General features: G+C 46.1%; 1 protein-coding gene across 2 annotated transcripts in view; it reads right to left on the bottom strand.

Moving 5' to 3' along the window:
* MITF (melanocyte inducing transcription factor) overlaps positions 1 to 23,742 on the bottom strand; it is a 242,273-nt gene that overhangs the window by 188,109 nt on the left and 30,422 nt on the right. For both annotated transcript variants that reach the window (XM_074957473.1, XM_074957474.1), the window contains exons 2-3: positions 11,681 to 11,833; positions 4,272 to 4,428 (exon numbers count right to left, since the gene is read on the bottom strand). The gene's annotated coding sequence lies outside the window, so the exon portion shown is untranslated. The remainder of the gene's footprint in view (positions 1 to 4,271; positions 4,429 to 11,680; positions 11,834 to 23,742) is intronic.

Here is a 23,742-nt window from a genome sequence, read left to right as displayed (position 1 = left end):
AATAGCCATGGAGATGTTCCCGCTGGGGCTGGATCCAGGGTTCTGAGACCTTCCCCCTCACCAGGTTTCAGAGCATGGGTTCCAGTCCACACCAAAACTGCTACATGGCTATTTTTAGCCCCACAGTGCAAGCCCCACAAGCCTGACTCAGTTGACCCAATCTCTGAGACTCACGGCCGCGGGGGTTTTATGCAGTGATGAGCTGCCAAAATCTTAACAACCGGTTCCCTATAAAAAGTTCTGATTTACGGGATGTGCCACAGTATGTATTTTTTGTACCAGTAGGGTTGCCATACGGCCGTATTTTCCCAGGAGGAATTTTTAAATTCGGACGGCAATTTAAGAACCAAAAAGTATGACATGTCTGGGAAAATACGGATGTATGTTAACCCTGCATAAAGTCCTTTTTTAAAAAGACGGGCCTGAACTAGAAATGAGCTCCGGTTCACATGTGTGGGTCCCCGCCACTCCCTGGGGGTGTGCTAGGGTGACCAGATGTCCTGGTTTTGGGGTCTTTTTCTTATATAGGCTTCTATTACCCCCTACTCCCTGTCCTGATTTTTCATACTTGCTGTCTGGTCACCCTAGGGTGTGCACATGTGTGGGTCCCAGCTGCTCCTTGCCCCCCTTATTGAAGCAGGTGTGCAGGGTTACTGCCCTGGGAACTGCAGGGCACCAGTGGATGTGGGGCCAGCTGCAGACAGGGGCGTAGGGCAGGCTGGAGGCAGGGGGTGCGGGGCTGGCTGCAGGCAGGGCAGGGGATGCAGAGCTGGCTGGAGACAGGAGGGTGCAGGGTTGGGTGGAGGCAAGGGGGTGCGGGGCTGGCTGTGGGCAGGGCAGGGGGTGCGGAGCTGGCTGGAGACAGGAGGGTGCAGGGTTGGCTGGAGGCAAGGGGTGTGGGGCTGGCTGGAGGCAAGGGGTGCGGGGCTGGCTGCGGGCAGGGCAGGGGGTGCGGAGCTGGCTGGAGACAGGGCATGAGGGTGCGGGGCTGGCTGGAGACAGGGGGTGTGGGGCTGGCTAGCTTCAGGCAGGGGGGTGCGTGTGGCAGGGGTTGGCTGGATACAGGGCAGGGGGTGCGGCAGGGGCTGGCTGTGGCCAGGGGGTGCAGGGGTGGCTGGAGACAGGGGCTGGCTGTGGGCAGGGGGTGTGGGGCTGGCTGGAGACAGGGCAGGGGGTGCGGCAGGGGTTGGCTGGAGACAGGGCAGGACAGGGGGTGCGGCAGGGGCTGGCTGTGGCTGGGGAGATGCGGGGGTGGCTGGAGGCAGGGGCTGGTTGTGGGCAGGGCAGGGGGTGCGGCAGGGGCTGGCTGCGGGCAGGGGTGTGGGGGTGGGTGGCTGAAGGCAGGGGCTGGCTGCGGGCAGGGGGTGCGGGGGTGGCTGGAGGCAGGGCAGGGGGTGCGGCAGGGGCTGGCTGCAGGCAGGGGGCGCAAGGGCTGGCTGCGGGCAGGGGGCGCAGGGGTGGCTGCGGGCAGGGTAGGGGGTGCGGCAGGGGCTGGTTGCGGGCAGGGGGTGCGGGGATGGCTGCAGGCAGGGACTGGTGTGGGCAGGGCAGGGGGTGCAGGGGGTGGATGGAGGTGGGGGCTGGCTGCAGCCAGGGGGTGCGGGGGTGGCTGCAGGCAGGGGCTGGTGCGGGCAGGGGCTGGTGTGGGCAGGGCGGGGGTGCAGGGGGTGGCTGGAGGTGGGGGCTGGCTGCAGCCAGGGGGTGCGAGGGTGGCTGCAGGCAGGGGCTGGTGCGGGCAGGGGGTGGCGTGGGCAGGGCAGGGGGTGCGGCGGGGCTGGCTGCGGGCAGGGCAGGGGGTGCGGGGGTGGCTGGAGGCAGGGGCTGGCTGTGGGCAGGGCAGGGGGTGCGGCAGTGGCTGGCTGCGGGCAGGGCAGGGGGTGCGGGGGTGGCTGGAGGCAGGGGCTGGCTGTGGGGAGGGTGGTGGGTGCTCGCAGGGAGAGCGGCTTGGAGCAGCAGGACGCAGCCCAGGCGGAGCAGAGCAGCCGGGGACCCACCAGGCAGCCGCGGGAGCCCCAGGGCCAGGGGTCGGGGGAACAGCAGCAGCACCAGGGCTGGTGCCCAGGGCCAGGCGGCAGCCCACATGGCTCCCGCAGCGCAGTGCCCCCGGCGGCCGGAGGAGGAATTACATCACTTCCCGGCCAGAGCCCATCAAAGCCTCAGCGCCCCCTGCAGGGAAGTGCATTAACAACCAGTTCTAAAACTGCTTCAAAATTTAACAACCAGTTTGTGCAAACCAGTGCGAACCGGCTGCAGCTCACCACTGGTTTTATGTGCTGTGCAGACATACCCTAAATGTTGCAGGATTTGGGACTTAGTTAAGTTTGCATATCAGCGTTCAAATCCTGCAGTTTTTAGTTAGTCCAGACTCCCTCCCCGGCAGTTCAGAATGGGAAATGAAGGCCTTAAACTCCCAGCTTTGGCGTTTGACTCTACCTTTCAACTGCCTTAAAGCAGAGAAGACGGATCACCTAACTACTAACACCACATATGTTCCATGCCAGGGCTTCCAAGCTTTTCATAGTTCAGTCACTTAAGAGAGTGATTGTCCTGTAGACACCTCTCCTTCCTCTCATTTGTGATTGCATGGACTACTTGGGTGATTGAATGACATCCATATGTCAGCTACAACCTTTCTTTACTTGGGAACGTATAGTAGGAGAGTATTTAATATAGTTTTAGCTGTCTTTTAATCCAAAAAAGGAGAAATAACCAGCACAACATAGCCGGCCAGCAAGTGGACCGCACCCCACAGTTTAGGAACCACTGTTCTAAATATAAAGGTGAGAAACATTTCATCTTCTACATTACATACATGGAAATAATTGCCATTTAGTGATCTTAGCAGCAGAGGGCAGCACAGACTAAAGATTTGTTCAGTTTGGCTACCCTGCCAGTTTAGGATATAGCTCAAGAAAATCTATCAGCAATATCTAAAAGTGGTATCATGTTAAAAAACAGAAAAACAAAACAAACAAACAAAAACGCCTGACAGATTTGCACCCTTCACTTTGTATTTAAATCACTTTCCAAACGATTTTCCAGCTCGAAGTAAATAGTTTTGCAAATATCAACCAAACTGTACAATAACCAGGAGAGTGTGATGATTAGAATGGAACATCAAATTAAATATTTTCAGACTAAGTAATTATAAATGTAATTAAGTATGACAGATCGTGGGCAGCACAACATTGGATTTTCTTCCATATGACCGAATATTTTGGGAGCTATCCTAACAATCAGGGTTGGCTTGGTATTTTCCAAATCACAGGATATAATCTGAGATTTTACCATGTGTTCGCGTTCTCATTTAAATAGGTGATTATTTTGTCCTAAAAAAGCAAGGACTTAAACGGTCCAGAAATATAAGAGGAGCTCCCTCTCTCAAAGGAATTAACCCTTTTGTGCCTTGATCTCTTTGGTTGTGTCATTATCTTCATTTTAAGGCCTTGTTCTGAATCAAGCAGCTACCGTGGTACAGGCTGTACAGCTGATTTTTGGCTAATTTATCCAAGCTCAAATTGAAATAATTAAGATTGTCCATGTGATTTACGCCAAGTCAATATCCTCACCACACAAAACAACAGTTTAACTATGAATAATTGATGGGTCAGAAACACATATCTGTGTTAGAAAGACCAAAGAAGTAAAACATTTGAACATCCACTGGGAATTAACAAGAGCAACTGAATTTGTAAAAGGAATCTTAGCTTTCAGTAAATAACGTCTCAGATTCTATAGGATAGTTCTGTATTTAATGGGGCTCTCCAAAATTCTGCAAGGGACTTGCAGAACATTAGCTCTTTGGAAATATATTTTGAGACCCCTGACACATAATCACATTATGATGTGACCTGGTGATACAGTGCATTTGTCCAGCAGGACAGCCCCTTCATCTCCCATTCTGAACTGCCTGGGGAGAAGGATGAGCTATGCAAAGTCCCTGAAAAGTCATCAGATTCGGGCTATTTTAGACCAAAAGGGTGCAGGATAGGGACTTTATTCCAATTCAGTAAGGCCCTAAAAATAATAATAAAAAAAAATACCACCCAGTAGCTCCTCTATTACTCTAATAGGGCTTCCGCTCAAGCACTTCTGCCAGTCTGAGCTGTGGGAGTTTCGCACGGGGTCTCAGGTAGTAAGGACCTAAGTCATTTAGGGCTTTATCGGTCAAATCTAGCACCTTAAACTGCACTTGGAAACTCAGCAGCAGCCAACACAGGTCATAGGACACTGGTTTAATATACTCACAGCAAGAGACATACTCCACTTACCAAGCAGGCTGCCACTTTCATGTTACAGGGAAGAATGCCTGTGAGGGACAGGTATCTACACTGTCCAGTCATCGTGTCTTCCGTTTCTGGGTAGTTCCAAAGGTGTCAGTTGAAGCGTACATAGTATTATCAGGTGCCTCTTCTCCCAGCACACACCCTGAAATTGACCAATTCCCATCCGTTACACAATGTTCACACTTTCTATACCAGGACAGCATTCACTTGGGGCTAAAGATGTGCTAAAGTAAGCCCCAATCCAGCAAGCTGATCTCTGTGTGTGTGAACTTCTGTGGCCCGTGTGGAACCCCAGTGAAACCAACAGAGGCCCTTTCCCCACGTGGAACAGCTGGCAATGTTAGGGCTTAGTTTCGAATGACCAAAGGAACAGGAAGTTGCTGGCCCACACTGGAACAGGGCAGTAATGTTTCCTGTGCGCACAGTGCCATCTCAATATATATTACTAAACCAAATTCACCTCTTATCTCTTCCAGTCAGATTATATATTGTATGCATATGCATAAAGATTTTTCAAAGAGCATCAGATAGCACTGTTGCTTATCTTTCCCATAGAACTAAACTCTTCTAGATTCATGGCTGTGCTCTATCCCTGCCTAAACAAGCAACAGAGAGAAGCCAATATTTTGTCAAAATAGGTCCATGCTATCCTGCATCTTGTGTGATGCCTTCTGACACATCACTGTGTTGAATAAGGGGAAAATGTGCATTCTATAGCCAATTGATTGTCTCATCTTGCTCTGTCTTATTGATAGTTATTGTTATTTGTTCCATTCTTTATTTCAGGAATTTCTTTTCAAGAATATTTGTATACATCATGGGCAGGAGAAGCTGCCCAGATGCATGTTGCTGACTGCATAATTTGGATACATCTGTTTCAGGATGTAGAAGATCCACAGGGGGGAAATAAATAAATAAATATCTCTCCACAAGTGTTATTTGAATATTTAAAGCATCCCTTGTTGCAGGTGCAGTGCATTGAAGTTAACAACATTTTCCGTGGTACATAGTGAGCTAATGTAGGCCGCAGGCTTAACTTAGTAACAAGGTTACTCAGGGGCAAATAACCTACCGGAAACCTTTATGCAACAAGGAAATATGCCAGAAATAAACTTGGCCAGTGCGCTTAATAGATAAAAAGCCATTTGTTTTTTCTTGAGAACTTAATTAAATTTCCCATGAATTTGTTTGTAGCAACAGTGATAAATACCATATATGGAAATAGTCAATGAGCTGTTAGCAAGGTAATTTCCTGAGTTTGGCCTATATCTTAACAGTCTAAATCCACATAGATTCTAAATACAGCTGGTATGTGTTATTCCATTCTGAGTCTCAGGAGGTAGGGGTGTGTTAGGGGGACCAGATAGTGACTGTGAAAAATTGGGACTGGGGGTGTGGGTGGGAAAGACTGGAGTCCTATATAAGACAAAATCCCTAATATTGGGATGGTCACGGTTCCAATAATATCAGGATGTCTGGTCGTGTGTGTGTATCTGTATATAATTGATGAGTTTTGTGATCTTGACACCATGTTTAAGTCCACAAAACTATTGTTTGTTAAATCGTACTGAACTATATTACTAAAAGAGGTAGAGAGAGTTAATGTTACATCTTATATTTAACAAAGATGCCTTTAGTACTTATGATGGAGGAAGGATTTCTGCTCTGTCAGGGAGAAAAGATCTCCACAGAGCTTTATTGCCAACAGTTCTCTTAGATCAACTGGAGAATTCTCTTAGTACGATGGAAGATAAGGGGCTCAGCACTCTGCAAGATGAAGCCCCCTGGCAGTCAGCTGTGAGGAGCACAGTACAAACCTATTAATCATTACAACACCACTATGGATGCCACTTCTAAAGAGTCCTAACTCCCTGCCATTCTTGGAAAATATTAAATACCAGAAGACAATGATTATTACGGAGAAAGATAAGACACAGTACACATGCAGACATCTGCAATTATCTTAGGAAGTGTCACTGAAATAAACTGACTGACACATATGAGAGAGACAAGGTAGGTAAAGAAATATATTTTAAAGGACCAACTTCTGTTGGTGGAAGGGACAAGCTTTTGAGCTTTACAGAGGTCTTCCTCAGTTCTGGAGAAGGTACCAGCGTGCCAAGCTAAATACAAGGCGGAACAGATGGCTAAGCACAAGAGGTTCACATATGCTGTAGGAGCCCAGTTAAAATGAAGTAGGCAATTAAGGGTTAGCAGACAGTATGGTGTGTCACAGATTGTTGTAACGAACCATAAACCAGTGTCTCCGTTAAGTTCATGGTTTTTAGTATATAGTAGAGTTGTGAATTTAAGTTTCCAGGATCATTTTTTGAAAGTGTTGTGCAGGTTTCCTTTGAGGGTGAGAGGCCAGATACGGTGTGATCACTTTGTGAAAAGTGTTTGCCCGTGGGTGATAGGATGCCTTTTGTCGTTTTTCTGTGTGAGTTCATTCAAGAGCAAAGTGACTGTCTGGTTTGATTCACACAGTTGCTGGTGTTCACATAGGGGATGCGCTGGATGAGGTACAGCACCTGTTGTGATAGGCATGCGTAGGAGCCAGGGAACTTGAGGGTTTGTTGCTGGGGGGTGTTGATTGTCACGGCAGTAGAGATATGTCTTCAGGATTTGCAGCTGTTGTTCTGACGGGGCCTGATGTTGCTTTGAGTTGGTATGTCCTGATCTATGTGAAGCTTGCTTCTATTGATGAACTGGGCGAGGTTAGAGGGTTGTTTGAAAGCCGGAAGAGGTAGTTTCTTTCAGGATGTGGCCCCCCCATCAAGTATGGGTTTTAATTATTTGAAGATACCCCTTGGGGGTTCTAGTGTGGGACAGGAGGTGACAACTAGGCATGTGAAGTCAGTGGATTTTTTTTCTGTATTGAAGAAGATTCTCCCAGATTATTTGAGTGACCCATTCTATAAAACGATCCTACTTCTCTGGTGGAGTGTCCTTGTTTAGTGAAGGTGGTTTTAAGAGTGTTTATGTGTGTATCCCAGACTTTCTCTTCATAGCAAATTCTGTGGTATCTGAGTGCCTAGCTGTAGATAACAGACTTCTTGGTGCATCTGGGTGGTTGCTGGATCTGTGGAGATGGCGATGTGATGGGGTTCGACTCACCACTGCGGCATCTCCTGCTGGCTGTCCTGGGGAATAGCTCTGTATGCCAGTGTGCCCTCTTCTGGTGATGTCTCATCACCATCACTTCTGCTCCAGGGACCCACATCACTCCCAGGACCGTGGCGTCCTCTTCATGACACAGCCCTCCAGCTGCGCCACACTCCGTGTTTCCCCCTTCTGGAGGACAGTATCGCAGTCCCTCAGTCCAGCCATTTCCTCAGTGTCAAGTGGGGGCAGGAGGGACCCAGGCCCACTCGCTACTCCAGGTCCCGGCCCAGGGACCCTGTAGATGGCCGCCACTTGCTGCGTCCTCTCTGACTCCTCTGTAGACGTCCCTGGGCCACTTCCCCGTGGCCCCAGCACCCTCTTTGCCCTTGCCTCAGGGTCTCAGCCTGCAGATTCCTGCAGCCCACCAGGAGCTGCCTTTAGCTCCCTGGGTCTCTGCCTGCAGCACTGCTCTGTCCAGGGTGCTTGCTGCCTTCAGACTGCAAGGCAGCCAGTCCTCCCCCTCCTCAAGCTCCAGGGAGTGACTTCCCCTGCTCTGTACTGCAGCTCTTCTTATATGGGCCTGCCTGGCCCTGATTGGCTGCTCCTATAAGCCCTTCTGTGATTGGCTGCCTCCTGCGTAGCCTCCCTAGGGCTCTATTAACACCTGAGAACCCAGTGTGGGGCAGACACCCCATCACAGGCGATTTATGGATTTCTTCATCTGCAGAGTTCATCTGCAGAGTTCCAGTGTTGAAGCTAATTGTGGTGTCTAAGAAGTTGATGGTTCTGTGGGAGTGTTCTAGAGAGAGTTTGATGGATGGGGGGTGGTTGTTGAAGTTGTGGTGGGAATCTATGAGAGAGTTTAGCTCATCTGTCCAAAGGATTAAAATATCATCGCTGTATCTCAGGTATATCATTGGTTTTGTGCTGCATTCTGCCAGAAATTCTTCCTTGAGGTGGCCAGGAAGAGGTTTGCATATTAGGGGGCCATCCTAGTGCCCCTGGCTATTCCCATGGTTTGGCCAAAGTGTTTGTTGTTACATGTGAAGTTGTTTTGGGTGAGGAGAAAATGGATGAGTTTAGGATGGATTTCCAAGCATCGTTCATTCTCCTGTAGGTATCTGAGGCAGGCAGTGATGCTTTCATGGTGAGGGACGTTGGTGTATGGGAAGGTGACAGCCATGGAGACAAGGATGGTGTTCTGAGGGAAGATGTTAATGTTGTGGAGTTTCTAAATCTACCTGACATTTTTGATTGTTAAATATGTGATCATGAAGGTATTTATTTGGAAATGCCATGTGAAAACTTACAAAAACAGGGTCATGTCCAGCACTACACTGAGAAAGTGTGGCACTGACATAGGCTGTGCAGATTATTAATTTTTTCCAGTAACACCCACCGTGAGTTGGATGCTTTCTAAAGAGAAGAAGGCACAATTCGTGGCTCAAGGGGATATCACAGACGAAGGACCTGATCCAAATCCCTTTGGAGTCAGTGGAAAGGTTCTCATTGATTTCAATAGGCTTTGACCCAAGGGGAAGGCGATTGAGAAATAAATGGTTGTGTTAACAATAGGACAAGAAAATTATCCTCATGTCACGCCTCATGTTTGATGATGCCAGCTAGTAAGGTTCTTGGGTTAGGATTTCTCAGAATTGAGGAAGCCGTAATATTTTAAATCCTCGTTATGATTTGGAAAAGTGTCCTTTGTCTCCTGGTAACATTTGTAAGGCTCATACGATGGCCAGGTCCCAAAGACTTAAAGAACTAGCATCTTAACCATATTGTTCACAATCTCCTCTTTACAGTTAAGTCAACGCTATTAATGTAGTAATGCTACTACTTTGGTGCTGGCTCAGCGCCATGAGTGCTGTGTTTGAGACACTTCTCCTCCCTGGAAACATGGATTAGAATACCAGCTGGATCTACTCAGCTCATCTTTTGTATTCACTTCATCCTTCCAAGACACATTAGTGAGTTCCATGCAGTTTTGCTGGAATTTAAGAAAATCTGCTCTGTGCTATGGGTCTTCACCCAAAACACTTGACATATTGCTATGCAGCCTGCTGACTGTCTGCCTTGCTTCTCTCTGGGATATTTAATAAGCAACTGGGCATCAGTTTTATCAGGAGAGAAGGCCTGGCACTTTCTAATTAACTGTATGATCACACAGCTAGATGGAAGTCTCTCCAGGCCTCCAGAATCACTGATGGATAGATTATGCCACTTGCTTTGGCAGCTTATAGCAGCCGTTAGTACAGCACCCCTGGCCAGAGGAGAACTTCTCCTGTGCAGACAATGCATGGAGCTCCTGTAAACAGCCCTATACTGCCTCCCAGTGCAGGACCCCGTTTTGGGTGTATGAGAGGTGGAGAGGCTGCAGTGCTTGATATTATGGGGATTCTGGGCTGGGATGCAACAAGTTAAATCTCTTGTGCACGGTGAACACACTCAGAGGCACAAAACATGCATTAGCATAGTCATGCACAAACTGGCAACAGGTCCCCTATCCTTGCATTCTTCCTCTGTGGCTTCTTTATTTCTTGGTTATAAGTATATGCTGTCTGAGAATTAACATCACAGGTACAATCACTAGCTTTGCAGGGAGCGCAGACCTTTTTGGATCCCAAAGATATTTTGTCCTCAGGTCCCAGTTTCTCTACTCAAAGGAAGCAATATCTCCATTGGACATTAGATGCTAGGTCCTTTTGTCTGTCCTTCCCATCCAAGACAGTGGTTGTGTTGTGGCTTCAGCAGTCCATCAGGCTCCTCCGTTTGGGCGACCTGGGTTTTACTGGTTCCGTACATCTATGCACGTGGTGAGTGCTGGTCATCACTATTGCCTGTGACGATTCTTCTGGCACTGATCCCAAGGCTTTTGTTCCCTCGTCTGCTTCTTCATTAATGGAGTTTTCACCTTTCACACCTGTAGCAACAGGAATCTGGGATCCCTCCAGGGTTTCAGTTAAATCTCAGTTATTTCTCTGGTATCTCTGACTATTTCACACTCTAAATCCAGGCTCTTCTGGGGTGGTAACAACTCTCGCTGGCTTCCAGCTGATTGTCTAGTCTCTGGGATTCTAGCTACCAGACTGTAAGTGTGGATGTTAGTTTTATGTCTGTCTTAGTAATATTATTGTGATTTTGCCTTTCTACCAGTGACATTTAAGTGTAGTATTTGCTTAGGTTAGAGCTTCTAAGGTGTTGGGAAAGAAAGTTCATGTCCGTTGGTCCATTAGCAATGCTTCTGTTAGTATATTTCTAATATCCAATAGGTCTGGATATGAATCTTTATCATGTTGTGCTGTCTTTAGGAGATCAGTCATTGTCTTACTAGCTCTTATTGCCATCCCATTAGTCTTTGGGTATTTTGGCAAGGCGATGATGTGTTCAAACTGGGAGGTCTTTGTGAGTTCTTGAAAAGCCTCACATGAGTTCAGGAGCCTTGTCAGAATCATTCAAAACCTCTATGACTTCCCATGTCTTACATATTGTGATCTGATACAGGTAATCATCATTCCACTATTTATTATGAAATATCCCTCTCAACAATCGTGCCCTTAAAGGAAAGAGCAAAACGTTAGTGTCCTGATTCTGCTTTTTCTATTCAGGCAAATCCCCAGTGCTAAGCGTTCTACAGATGTCTGATCTATGATCTGTCCACAGGAAGAAAACTAGGTTAACCTAGGTACTTGTAAGGATCCCCAGTACTGCCAGATCTGAGCATCTCAAAATCATGTGTGAATATATCCTCACAATTCCGCAGTGAAGTAGGTAAGTACTATCATCCCGATTTTACATATTAGAAATTGAAGTGCTTAGGCCCTGATTCAGGGACACATCACTATCCAGGTCAGCATTTAAGCACATGCTCATATGCCGTGAAAGCTAGACATGTGCTCATGTGCTGTGTTGAACTGGGATGGGTTTGTATACATGCTTAAGTGCTCTCTTGAGTTGGGACCAGAAAGATTAAAGCAGGGACTTTAAAAGGCGTTAGGCACCCAACTCCCATTGAAATTCAGTGAGAGCTGCCAGCATAACTCCGTTAGACTCCTTTGAAAATCATAAGATCACAAAGAGAGTCTGACAGAGCCAGGAACCAAACCCAGGCCTGGTGAGTCCCAGCACAGTAACTGCAAGAGCAGCATTTAAAAATGTGATCACTCAGCTAAATCATCATTTATTAATATGCTTTACAGTTATAAACATGGAAACACAGTGAATTTTCAGTGGAGACAGCACAAGGTGATTTCCTGCCAATCGCGTGGAGTGCAGCAGGGACTTACCTCAACTGGCAGCAGGCCTACTGTTGCCTCAGTTTCCCTCATTCAGTATCTTGATCCCAGGCTGATAGGCCTCTGGTGCTCCTATGCAGGAGCCTTCAGCATGCTACATCACTGAAGTGACTTAGCCCTCCAGCTAGCCCACAGAGATCAAATCTTGAGGAATAAAAAAAAAAATATTGGTAACACAAGATCAAAAGATACAAGTAAATCATCTTTCATGTTAGGTTTTTCCAGGGCACCTTTTGCCCTTCCACTGGGCTCTGCCTCCCAGCCTCCTGGTCTCCAGTCACCCCCTGCATCCCCTAGTCAACAGGACAGCTGTTCTAATTCCCACCGTGGGAGCAAAAAAAGAGGGACCAACAGTGGTCACCAACCCATCGATTGCAACTGAGTGGTCAATCCTAGAGCCTCTGCCAGTCGATCGTGATCTCCGGGCCGCTAAAAGTCCAGCGGTGCAGTGGGACTCAGGCAGGCTGCCTACCTGCTGTAGCCCCACACCGCTCCCAGAAGCGGCTGGCTGCTGGCACGTTTCTTTAGCCCCTGGGGGGAGACGGAGGAGGAGCAGCTCCACTCGGTGCCCCCAGTCCTAGCAGCGTCCCCGCAGCTCCCACTGGGTGCAAACCAGCCAATAGGAGCTGCAAGGGCGGCGCTTGAGGGCAGCGCATGGAGACCTGCTGCCCCCCTCCTGCCCAGGGGCTGCAGAGACTTGCCAGCAGCCAGCCACTTCCAGGAGCAGCGTGGGGCCAGGGCAGGCAGGCAGCCTGCCTGAGCCCCACTGTGCTGTCAACTGGGAGCCACCTGTGGTAAGTGCCTCCCAGCCAGAGCCTGCACCTCGCACCCCTCTTGCACGCCAACACCCTGCCCCAGCCAGGAGCCCCCCTCCTTCACCCAAACTCCCTCCCAGAGCCCACACCCCTCACCCTCTCCCTCACCCCAACACTCTGCCCCAGCCTGGAGCCCCGTCCTGCACCCAAACTGCGTCCCAGAGCTAGCACTCATCACTCTTGCACCCCAACCTCCTTCCCCAGGCTCAGCCAATGCACACCCCACAGTTGAGAATGTTACACTGATTTGTGACAATCCCTGAAGGATTTTGGATCTATACACCACAAATGACATTAATAAAAAGTAAAACTCATGAAATGTCCAGTGGATTTTATGAGATTAGGTGCAGTGTGACCATATGACCCTTGCACCCAAACTCCGTTCCAGAGAATCATAGAAACATAGAATATCAGGGTTGGAAGGGACCTCAGGAGGTCATCTAGTCCAACCCCCTGCTCAAAGCAGGACCGATCCCCAATTAAATCATCCCAGCCAGGGCTTTGTCAAGCCTGACCTTAAAAGCTTCTAAGGAAGGAGATTCCACCACCTCCCTAGGTAACGCATTCCAGTTTTTCACCACCCTCCTAGTGAAAAAGTTTTTCCTAATATCCAACCTAAATCTCCCCCACTGCAACTTGAGACCATTACTCCTTGTTCTGTCATCTGCTACCACTGAGAACAGTCTAGAGCCATCCTCTTTGGAACCCCCTTTCAGGTAGTTGAAAGCAGCTATCAAATCCCCCCTCATTCTTCTCTTACGCAGACTAAACATCCCCAGTTCCCTCAGCCTCTCCTCATAAGTCATGTGTTCCAGTCCCCTAATCATTTTTGTTGCCCTCCGCTGGACTCTTTCCAATTTTTCCACATCCTTCTTGTAGTGTGGGGCCCAAAACTGGACACAGTACTCCAGATGAGGCCTCACTAATGTCGAATAGAGGGGAACGACCACGTCCCTCGATCTGCTGGCAATGCTCCTACTTATACATCCCAAAATGCCATTGGCCTTCTTGGCAACAAGGGCACACTGTTGACTCATATCCAGCTTCTTGTCCACTGTAGCCCCTAGGTCCTTTTCTGCAGAACTGCTGCCGAGCCATTCGGTCCCTAGTCTGTAGCGGTGCATTGGATTCTTCTGTCCTAAGTACAGGACCCTGCACTTGTCCTTGTTGAACCTCATCAGATTTCTTTTGACCCAATCCTCCAATTTGTCTAGGTCCCTCTGTATCCTATCCCTACCCTCCAGCGTATCTACCTCTCCTCCCAGTTTAGTGTCATCTGCAAACTTGCTGAGGGTGCAATCCACACCATCCTCCAGATCATTTATGAAGATATTGAATAAAACCGGCCCCAGGACTGACCCTTGGGGCACTCCACTTGATACCGGCTGCCAACTAGACATGGAGCCATTGATCACTACCCGTTGAGCCCGACAATCTAGCCAGCTTTCTATCCACCTTATAGTCCATTCAACCAGCCCATACTTCTTTAACTTGCTGGCAAGAATACTGTGGGAGACCATGTCAAAAGCTTTGCTAAAGTCAAGGAACAACACGTCCACTGCTTTCCCTTCATCCACAGAGCCAGTTATCTCATCATAGAAGGCAATTAGATTAGTCAAGCATGACTTGCCCTTGCTCAAGCCCGGAGCCCCCTCCCACACTCCAAACCCCTCAGCCCCACCCCAGAGCCTGCACTTCCTCCCACACCCCAACCCCCTGCCCCAGCCCGGTGAAAGTGAGTGAGGGTGGGGGTGAGCGAGCGATGGAGGGAGGGGGAATGGAGTGAGTAGGGCGGGGCCTTGGGGAAGGGGCGGGATAGATCCTGAGTTGATCTTAAAATCAAATAGTGATACTTGTGCTTAAAAAGATTGGAGACCACTGCTCTACAAACCTTCCTCCAGCTTCCTCAATAGATAAAACCTCTCCAGGGTCTCAGCTGCCGCTCCTGCTCATCTCCTTCCTCAGACCGTGTGCTTGGAAACTCAGGCAAACCTCACACTCACTCAGAGTCTTCCTCTTAACTGAGCCACTGGCTCTCCTTATGTACTTTGGCTGGTTAAATGACTGTCACTCCCATGACTCCCATTTCCCTTACTTCCCGGCAATTTCTTTAAAGGGCTAGAGTTGGAACAGGCGCACTGGGCCACGCATGTGCTCAGGACCAGCGCACTGTTACACAGAGCATCCAGGCCCTAAAATGTAACTAATAGCTAGATGATTTCCTTTATCCTTATGAGAATGGGGCAACCAATAGCATAGGGCATTAATGACCAGAAAAATAATTAAAATATGATTGGCATAGCACATTGCAAAAGTTCTGACCTCCTTTTTTAAATATTAATTTTATTAATATTAATGTTAGATAGCAACATAAGTAAGCGATAAACAAAGAAATGCACATGAGTTTAGCAAAGATTTTGTGCAGAAGGGACCCTTTTTATCTGACGTGCATTGTCACATTGCATTTTAATTACATTTCTCCTTTGGTTTCCAGGCAAGAGTAGAATACTAATGACATTGCAGATGACCCAAAAACTAAGAGGGTTGGCAGATTAGTAGTCTCTAATAAGGCTCTCTCACAGAGGGGAACTTCAGCAACTTGACATCAGAAGGTAACTAACGAATATTTAGTTAAAATATAGATCTTACTGTCTCCCTCTTCTGTAGTGTTGTGTTATTGATTTTATTGAAATGTTTTTAAACACTCTCTACTCTCATGAGGAACAGCCCATATTTATGAGAAAGCCAAGTGGGGAAACGAGCATTTTTACAATCTTATTCCAATTTATGTCAATACATCACAGATCACTCTGCCTAAGGACAAATGCATTGGAGTATGGCATATAAAAATGCCATTTCCTCAGTTTTGTAATCATGAGGACCCCATCCAACCACTTTTACATTAAAACATCATGGTGGTCCTGCCTGAAATAGTTATTACTGTAAGTACTTGTAACAAGCTTATGTGACCCCACTTATGGACAGATTGTCCCAGTAATTCTGTACAATGCTCATCGGTAAAGCTGTGACAAAGGATAAATGTTACAGTGGTGCTGGTGGGATCCCCTAGACTAAGTGTAGGTAACACTGGGAATATCCCGGCTATGTTCATAGAATCATAGAAGATTAGGGTTGGAAGAGACCTCAGGAGGTCATCTAGTCCAACCCCCTGCTCAAAGCAGGACCAACCCCAACTAAATCAATGTTATCTACCTCCAAAGGCAAAATGATGATGAATTGACTGGTACAAAGATTTCACATGTGGCTACAGAAAAAAGCTCCATTGACTATATGGCAGCCAATGGTAATCATGAAACTAAAAGGCCCAGTATAATTTTCAAAAGTTCCTAACTGATTTAGGACCCTAAATCCCTTTTCCAAAAGTGATTTAGGCAATTAAAGTCTTCCAAAAAAATTACCATAATCCATCTCCAACTGAAGTAAATTCGAGTGTTTCCACCAAATTCAAGGGGAGCGGGATCAGACTCCATATTATGTATTGTGTGAACATGCTGCAAGTCTCTATTTACTTTTCTAAAACAAAATAAGGTTTGTGTTCTTCAAAATGGTGAGAATCTTTTTTTAAAATTATGAGTGTATTAAAATAACCAATATTGAACAGACATACAAACTCTGCTAAGTGTCTGATATATATATATTGTGCAACAAAAAAACCCCTTGAGATCAAAATGAATGCTTTCAAAACACTTTGCATTGCAAGAGGCTGAGCTAGTCCTAGGGGGAAATTCTGTGTTATATGGCTTTCTGCTTGCACAAAAGAAAGATGTTTACTTCCATTACAGGGGTTAGTAATGCAGTATTTGCCATTTCGTTACATTGTACTTCTGCCAGAAGAATTCTGATTACCTTGGGCAGAACTGATAAGAAAGAATAGCTGGAAAAAATATTTGATGCAGTAAGATAAATCAAGGAAGGCTTCAATAGAAATGAAAACAACATCGAAAGCTATTAATGAGCCTTTGCCATATGTTGCTGTTTACAGTATAATTTTGTCATCCATTTGGTCACTTGCTAGTTTTGTAATTAATTTCCCTCCTTCTCCTTCTCTTCCTCCTTTTCCATTCTTGTCTGTTCTAGTAGCTTAGCAGCTGATTTAAAATTTCAAAATGGACAAGTTTTGCCATGTTAGGTTACTTGCCGGACTGATCTGATCGTATCTCCCTTACTCTGGCAATACACCTTTTGATCTCCTGGGGCAGGTGGGGCTGCTCTGTAGTGACCCCCTGGGACTGATCTTGGTACTGCAGGCATTCCCTGCCTTAGTCTGTAGGTTTTGGGCTGCCTGCTTGAAATAGGGTGGGCTGAGTTGTAAGCTCAGAGTCAGTCTCTAAACAGAGAGATAACAAAATAACACACTCAGAGTTTGGCTGTCTGCACCTTAACAAAAAATAAAAATAAACTACATATGCAGCTTGAAGGCAAGGCCCAACCAGGTTCTGGCCTGGCTCTGAGGCACTTGAGCTGGAGCTCCTGGTCCTGGTCCATCCCAGTCTTCCCCAGCTCTGCCACTAAGAAGAAGCAGGCAAGCCTTTTTAACCAGCCTGCTGGCTCCTGATTGGTCAATGTTTCCTCCTGGCCCGTCTAGGGGTTTCTCTCTCAGGCTCTCCTGCCACAGGCTCCTGGAGGCCTGGTGCCTGACTCTGTCCTTCTCAGCTAGAATAGATCTGGCCACTCCTACAGTTACCATGCACCTTTGCTTCCTCTAGCACAACTGTGACTGAATCTCTGCATGTCACCTCCCAATTATCACTCTGGTGAAGCTACTTTGTTAAGCCAATTTGGGCCCAAAGTTTAGCGGTCAGACTGAGCAACCATTACTTACGCTAGTACCTTGCTGTTATACAGCACTGTTCATCTGCAAAACTCAGTGGGAGCTAGGCACATAAATACCCTTAAGGATCTGGGTCTTAGTTCCTTATGTATAAAACCATCTCAGCTCTTTGTGGTTACAAGGTCTTATACTTTCATTATATATACAAAGAGGTTTTTGATTAAGACAGGTGGACTGTTAGAGTCCTTAAAGGATCTGACTGTTTTAATATGTCACGGAAAAGCAAAACTTCTCTCTCCTGTTTTAAACCATGAATCATTTGTTCACCCTTCCCTTTATACTTCTGTGGTTGATGCTATTTACTCTGGGTGACATTAATGTTGAAAAGCAATTTGGAAAAGCTCCAAGTGACTAGAGAGATGGGCAGACATAAAGTCCATCCAGGAATGTCTCTTGTTTTTGGAAAATGTTTAAAATTAATACATGAATGTGAAAGGCTCACAGTATTGTAGATTTAATACCAGTAAAATGTTAACCAAATGGCAGAGGTGAAATCCTGACAGAATGTTTCATGCAGTGCTTGCCATCCAATAGTGTATAATTTAACAGTCTTTGAGCTTTCGCCACAAATTCTTCAGGAGGTAAAAGAGTGATCAGGGTGTAGCAAAGGAATTTAAAATTAAGGCACAAATGTTGCCTCCCTTTGCACATATATGCATGCTCCTTCCCCTCCTCCTCCACAAAAACGTCTTGCATTTGTATGAGACAAGGTGGGTGAGGTAATATCTTTTATTGGACCAACTTCTGTTGGTGAGAGAGACAAGCTTTTGAGCCCACACAGAGCTCTTCTTCTGGTACTTGCACTTATATAGCACCTTCCACTCAAGGATCTCATAAACCCTGGTAACACGAATCAAGTCCTCCCTGAGCTAGGGAAGCATTAATATCCCCATTTTACAGAACGGGAAACAGGGGCACAGCGAGACATCTTGCCTAAGGTCACCCAGGAATTTAGTGGTAGGGCAAGCAACAGAACTCAAAAAGCCTGACTCCCAGGCCTGTGCTTCCATCGACACTTAGATGCATTTCTGCGGCATCTTCACTGAGAGAGCAAAGAGAGGCAATGCAGAGTGTGTGCGTGTTCCGTATCTCTGCATAGCACGGAGCGCTGCTCGGAGAGAGCTTTCTGTCATAGCGAGGGGGCGGTCCATAAACAACCGGGCTCCACTGGCCAAACTGCAGTGCCAGTAGTGTAGCAGACCATGGCCACTGCAGCCCAGAGGCTGCTGTGCACTGTATCTCCAGACTGGGACAAGCGATTTCATCTCTACCAGCTTCTGTGTAGATTGTAGCTCTTTCCATGCTAAGCCTGTTGACTCAGCCTTTACACAGTGGGTGAAAGAATTTGGCCCTAACTGATTGGAGCAGTTCTCCAGCAAAAAGGTGCAGCAGGAAACATCTTAATCTAAGGCTCTGTATTTTGTGCTACTTCCCCTTCCAGTCCAGTATTTCACAGATTTAATGTTAATAGTTTAACTGACCAGGACAGACTCTGAGCATCCACAATCCATCAGTTCAACAGGGAAATTGAGTCTTTAAGTTACCACATATTCCCAGCAGACACAGCAGCAAGCCTTTAATTGTTGCCTAATTAATGCTGGCAGATGAAGCCAAATGAAAAATATGATGTGTTTCATCCAGAGTTGTAATAGGTCTTCACTAAATTAGAAAGAAAGTGCTTGAATCTGCATCAGGAGATACTTTCAGCACAAATTTGTCTCTAAAAGGTCAAGTCCCCTATGCAGCTCTCATAAGAAAGGTGCCCTCAAGAAACCGAAAAGCACAGAAAGGAGACAACATTGAAAACTCCTATAGCAGAGCATGGCAAGTAAATCACCATCACTTGATGAATTTTGGCTTTGTTTGTGAATTATTCACTAAGGGATGCAACCCTTAGGGAGAGGAAGGATGTTGTGGTTAAGGCACTGGAGCAGGACTCAGGAGTCCTGGGTTCAGTTCCCAACTGTACCACAGACTCCATGTGTGACCATGGGCAAGACTCTGGATCTCTGTGTGCCTCAGTCCGCTATCTGTAAAATAAGGCCAGTATTTCCTTTCTCCCATCTTTATCTGCCATTTCTATTTAGAATGCAAGCTCTGGAACAGAGACTCTTCTCTGTTGGCACAATGGGGCCGCCAGGTGCTATCATAACACAAATAATACTAATAATATATTATCTGACGCATTAATTTCTTCAAAAAAAATTTCCTGTCTGGCAAGTTGTTCACCAACAGTTTGTCATGAATATTTACCATCGGACTGCATGGTAGTAAACAACTGCACAGTATGAAAAGTCCTGCATACTCAGGCCCTGATGTCAGGCTCTGGGATCTAGGTGGTCAGGCTTGGTGGTTGGAGCGGTGGTCGAGAATAGGTACCAAAGGTTGAAGCTGGACATAGCTGTGGGACTGGGTCAAGGGCAGTGCTGAAATTGGGGTCAAAGGACAGGCTGTGGATCAGAACCAGGGTCAGAGTCTGTAGACAAGCCAAATCAGGGTCATACCTGGTGCCTAGGTGCAGGCTGAAGGTCGAAGTTGGTTTGCAGTCCATCCAAGGGTCTGAGGACAGGAGGCAAGTTCAAGGCTGGAGTGTGTAAGCAATAGGGCTGGAGTGAGCTCAGGACAGGGTTCAGACAAGGCTGAATCAGGCTGGAACAAGGTTCAGTAAAGACTGGGGCAGGAACAGGATCGAGGGCAGGAAGCCTAGGGAGTCTGTAACACCGGTAGGCTGAAGGAAAGTTCCTAGCCAAGTGGAGCTGTTGCACAGACTAACTTGTGGCTCTGGTGCTGAGAGTGAAATACCTGTGTCTGGGTCACCTGACCTGGGGTCCTGCGCAGGGATAGGCTGCTGCAGCCTGCTTGAGGGATGAGTTACTGCAGGCTCTGCTTGAAGGGTGGGTCATTGTAGCTGAGTGAGCAGTCCTGGCTGGTCCGGCTTTGGATTTGCCTCACACCTGATCCTGCAAATGTGTGCAAGGCATGACACAGACCTTCAGTGATCAACGTGCCTTGAATATCGCCTTCAAGACAACAGTGGACCAATAGTCTGCCTCATGAAAGTGAAGAATGCTATTAAATTTACTTTCATTGAGCCTTGCATTCATATCTTGTTGTTTGAAGTAGAAATCTAATATTAACTAGATTTTTTCTGGCATTTGTAGCTCATGTAAACATCTTTAACATTCCATCCATTGTTAGATTTCAGAGACAAAGAGCGAGACCATATTCATTGAGAAGGAGACACCAAGCTAAGTTATAAGACAATATTCCGAGGTACATTTTCACAACACTTTCACAGGAGACAGCATTTGCTAATGGTGTTTGTGTGCACGCATTTCCTGCACCAACCTAAGAACTTCTTTTTTTAAAACAGAAGCAACAGCCTCAGAGGAAAATGGGGCAGAATCAAGTGTAAAATCTGAAGACTCCTCCTTGCTCTAATATAACCAGTAACCTATCTCTTGAGTGCTGGGTTATACTATGAATCTTACAATTTAAGGGACAAATTCAGTCTTGGTCTAAGAGGATGACACTCCGATTGCCATCACCAAGCTTTTATTTGGTTATTTGTCAGTCCACATGCTGGCTTCTATACTTAGAAGTCAAAGCTCATTTGAACTCAGGTCTCCACCCAATACCATGGGTTGGCATATAAAAGCAGAAGGATTGGAATTTCTAAAGCACTAACTGTGCTCCCAGTTAAGTCAAGGGCAAAGCCCCCATTGACCTCAATGGGAGCAGATTTATGTCCTTGATGAGCTTTTGAAAATTCCCCCTGAAGTGTTTAAGGATCTGCTTTTGTCAATAACAAAAAAGATTATGGTCAAAGCAGAAAACCATTTTTCTTAGGGTACCGAATTTGTTTATGATGCACATTACATTCTGCCTCTGGCAACTCTACAAACTGATGTTTGTATTGGAAGCTTACTCGACACCAAAAATAATGAGTTACCTCGGGTTTGATGCCCAAAGGGGAAAGAACCACACTAGCTGTGTAAAAACCATGTTCGTAGAAATTAGATGTAGAAGGCCATTGAAATCCCTGGCTTGGTTTACCCTCTAATACCACCAAAATATTCCCATCTAAGTGGGTAACTGTCAGTGTCAATGTCAAAACATCTTCTCATCAGAAGCAAGGGCAATTTACTTTAAAATTAGCTGCTCAGCTGGTTTTCATAGCAAAAAGCAAATGTGCTGAGTATGTCGTGACAAGCTTACTCATTTTTCATCTTGGTTGTCTCATTACGCAAGAGCCCTTAAAACGATACAATTTTCTCTTCAAACATCAAAGCTTACAAAGTACAAGTGTAAAATATACCCTCCTGCGCCAGTGGTTTAAATATAAAATTTGCCCAAATGCCAGCAGGCTAAAATAATCTGGAAGTAATGAATAATATATAACCAAAATGGATAGGTCATAGACGATGGGATGGGTTGCAAATCTCAGCCTGACGACACATCTCCACAATCCTTTACGTTTTGTTGGCTCCATTTGACAGGATTTAAAATAATGTAGTCAAACCAAAAGGTCTTTCACTGCCCATCAGTTACAACATTGATTTTAGTGGATGTTGCGTGGTGCCACTGGCTTAAATTACAATTGCTGAGTTTACTGATTAACACATTTGAACCACTGACTGTTTCTCAAGCGAACGCAATAAGCTGACAACTTCAATTCAGTTAAAAGCAATGCTGGATGTAAGATTCACAGCCAGATTTCTTTTTTGATACAGAGCTGCCAGCACATCCTTTATCGAGGCATTTTGACCTGGTCCATTCCTGCATTTTGCAGGGCTTTATGAATCAAACTGTGCAATCTGCTATGTACATGCTGCTACTTGAGAGGCCAATGGGAGCGGACTGTGCATATCAGAGAGTAAAATGTAGTTCTAAAGGAAGCTGAAGCAAGATGATGATGTAACATATTAACAAGTGTAACAACGGCATCCCACTGTGAAGGGCAACTTTTTGTTGATGGTGAGAAGTTCAGAAGTTTTCAGCAGAACCAGATGGAAAAAATTCGTCCCCACCCATCCCCACCAGTGGAAAACGTTGAGTTTTCTGCCAAAAATTGAAAACTGAAATATTTTGGCCCCAAACCAGAAATATTTTGATTCTGAAATGTGGTTGCGAGGAAGTCTGGTGTGGGAGCCTGGCCCACAGAGGAAAATGGGAGCATAAGTCATCCCCAAACTACAACCCATGAGGCACTGCAGGTGCATTTCAGAATCAAAATAGTTTAGTTTTCAGCTAAAATGTTTAGGGTTTTGGGTGTTCCTCTTTTCAAAGCAAAATTTAAATTCTCTGCAGAAAGGAGACACTTTTTGCCATATATATATAGTTTAGTTGAAAACTCCATTCTTTTATTGAACAGTAGTTTTGATGGCAAATATTTGACCAGCCCTAGCTCTGAGTACTGAACTTCCCCAAAACATTCTGAGAGACCAATCTTTTAAGACCAAAACATGATGTGCTTTTTTTCCACTATAAATGCAGTCTCAGTGCCATATGATGCTGCATGAATGATATTAATTTGCTGCAAAGACCCTAAGGCAGTAGGTTAATGTACTCCCCCTATGCAACAGAGATTTGTGTTTACTTGATAAGATGAGGAATAAGTGCCAGCAGCTTCCTGTCAAAAATAAAATAACACCAACATACAAACAAAAGAAACACTGGAGCTGTGTAGTTTCCATAAAATGTTTTAAAATATAATAGTAATATCAGCATATTCTTGGAGATGCAGCACCTTGACAGACATCCTATATCAAAGCAGACAATGATGCTAATATAGTACATTCTATCAAAGCTGGAGGTTATATGTACATCACACCCTAGGAGTATTGCTAAACTTGCTTACAGTGGATTATTTGATATGTTAAAAACTCTCCACTACGTCTGAATTGTGACGCTAGTACTGATAAAGAAAAGGAGGACTTGTGGCACCTTAGAGACTAACCAATTTATTTGAGCATAAGCTTTCGTGAGCTTCAGCTCACTTCATCGGATGCATTCAGTGGATGAAGTGAGCTGTAGCTCACGAAAGCTTATGCTCAAATAAATTGGTTAGTCTCTAAGGTGCCACAAGTCCTCCTTTTCTTTTTGCAAATACAGACTAACATGGCTGCTACTCTGAAACCTAGTACTGATAGTCTTTTCTATTGTTTTAATGCTGTACAAACATTATGACCCTGCTTTTCCAAGCTGGATGTTTTGAAGTTAGATAGGAGTGTGGGGGTGAGATTCTGTGGCCTGGCATGTGCCGGAGGTCAGACTAGATGATCCCTTCTGGCCTTTAAGTCTCTGAGTTTATATTAGTGACCTGGTGTGACACCTTTCAGGGGGTTGGGGCTCAGTGGCATCCTGCTCCAGGGTTTGCTCAGCTC

Source organism: Natator depressus, chromosome 7 (genome assembly GCF_965152275.1).
Source record: "Natator depressus isolate rNatDep1 chromosome 7, rNatDep2.hap1, whole genome shotgun sequence".
NCBI classification, from domain to species: Eukaryota; Metazoa; Chordata; order Testudines; family Cheloniidae; genus Natator; species Natator depressus.
The sequence above is the reverse complement of the archived record's forward strand: the minus strand, read 5'-3'. Positions and strand labels throughout refer to the sequence as shown.